Source organism: Salvelinus sp. IW2-2015, unplaced genomic scaffold (assembly GCF_002910315.2).
Source record: "Salvelinus sp. IW2-2015 unplaced genomic scaffold, ASM291031v2 Un_scaffold3019, whole genome shotgun sequence".
NCBI lineage: Eukaryota > Metazoa > Chordata > Actinopteri > Salmoniformes > Salmonidae > Salvelinus > Salvelinus sp. IW2-2015.
The window spans coordinates 101,925-103,896 of record NW_019944311.1 but is presented as its reverse complement, the minus strand read 5'-3'; the positions used below and the strand labels follow the sequence as shown (position 1 = coordinate 103,896).

General features: G+C 38.8%; 1 long non-coding RNA gene across 2 annotated transcripts; it reads left to right on the top strand.

The window, feature by feature from the left end:
• Positions 1-361: 361 nt before the first annotated feature.
• Positions 362-1,143, top strand: LOC139025650 (uncharacterized). Of its 2 annotated transcripts, none has more exons than XR_011477264.1 (4): positions 362-514; positions 546-583; positions 791-839; positions 1,075-1,143. It is a non-coding gene; the product is annotated as an uncharacterized lncRNA (long non-coding RNA). The 2 variants fall into 2 exon arrangements; XR_011477265.1 differs by lacking the exon at positions 1,075-1,143 and adding an exon at positions 1,018-1,050.
• The last annotated feature ends 829 nt before the right edge of the window (positions 1,144-1,972 follow it).

Here is a 1,972-nt window from a genome sequence, read left to right as displayed (position 1 = left end):
TGGATGTATCCTGGTCTGACAGACAGACTTTCCACTGCAGATGCGGAAGGGCGACATAGGAGGATGCGTTGGATTGAGACACAGCCCATGCAAAAAAAACATTTATATCTAGTTTAACTAACACACACACAGCACCACCACGCACCAGCACCACCACCACCACACACACACACACACACACACACACACACACACACACACACACACAACAACAGACACAAACACATACATACATCACACACACACACTATGGCCGTGGCCCCTAATTCTTTAGTCTGAGCAGAGATGAAGGTAACAGGGTACAACACAAGGATGAAGGTTAACATAGTACTAACACAAGGATGAAGGTTAACAGGTACTAACACAGAGATGAAATTAACAGGGTACTAACACAAGGATGAAGGTTAACAGATACTAACACAAGGATGAAGATGAAGAGGGTACTAACACAGAGATGAAGGTTAACAGGGTACTAACACAAGAAAATTAACAGGGTACTAACACAAGGATGAAGGTTAAACAGAGTACTAACACAGAGATTAAAGGTTAACAGGGTACTAACACAGAGATGAAGGTTAACAGGGTACTTATCACAGAGATGAAGATTAACAGAGGTACTAACACAGAAGATGAAGGTTAACAGGGTACTTAAACACAGATATGAAGGTTAACGATGGTACTAACACAGAGATAAGGAACAGGGGTACTACCACAGAGATGAGGTTAACAGGTACTAACACAGAGTATGTAAGGTTTAACAGGGTACTAACACAGAGATGAAGGTTAACAGGGTACTACACAGAGATGAAGATTAACAGAGTACTAACACAGAGATGAAGGTTAACTAGGGTACTTAACACAGAGATGAAGTTGAACAGGGCGCGGTACTAACACAGAGATGAAGGTTAACAGAGGTACTAACACAGAGATGAGAGAATGGGTACTACACAGAGATGAAGTAAGAGGTACTAAACAACAGAGATGAAGGTTAACACGGGTACTAACACAGAGATGAAGGTTAACAGGGTTACTAAACAAGAATGAAGATGAGAGGGGTACTAAACAGAGATGAAGTATAACAGGGTACTAACACAGAGATGAAAATGAACAGAGGTACTAACACGAGAATGAAGGTTAACAGGGTTTCAGCTGTTTGAGGTTTGGTCCAACATTATTTTACTGTAATAGAGTAGAAGTGAACTTTTCAGACGATACCCTAAAAGGATATTATTAATGAACATTGATTCTGGAAAATGAATGCTCAGTTTGTCGCAGGCAGCGATGTACCGCTAGCAGRATTTTAGCCAAAGACTGTTATACCAGCTGTCTGGTCTGTGTTTTAGAAATGCGCAATAKGCCTGAAACATAATTATATAAGGAATTGGCAACTAGTTCTCYTTCTGAGAAATAAGGTGGGCCACTTGATTTCCTTTGTTGAAAAAGTGGACAGGCTAACATGCTTTTCAAACAGTTGGAGACAGACAGAAGGGTGTGTTCATAGCGATGTAACTGCTCTACCTGGTTAGCTAGAAAATAGATCCAAGTTGGCTAAACTTAAAATATAAAGAGTCACTGGCTAATCACTAYCACCTGGGCTGGAGAGAGTGTTGCCTGCTGCAACAAGGTAGTCATTAGTGAATGTGCATTATGCAGGGTTCTAGTTACATTTGTAACCAAAAAGGTCATGTTCATAGACTTGAAATCCAGATTACTGATTATTGCAACAAAAAAAAGCTGATTTAAACTATTTAGATAAAATAATACAATTATTAGTGGGTCTTATGGTTGTGGAAGGCTTATATTTAGCCTAGGTATAACTTCACAAGCCCTGAATTCATTAGAGTATTGCTGACTTTTTGAAATGCAGTGTATTTGACCTTTAATTATACAATGCATATTTAGAGAAAGCATTAAAAAAAATATATATATATATATATATATATTGTGAATCGCCCATAAGTTAGAAAACATT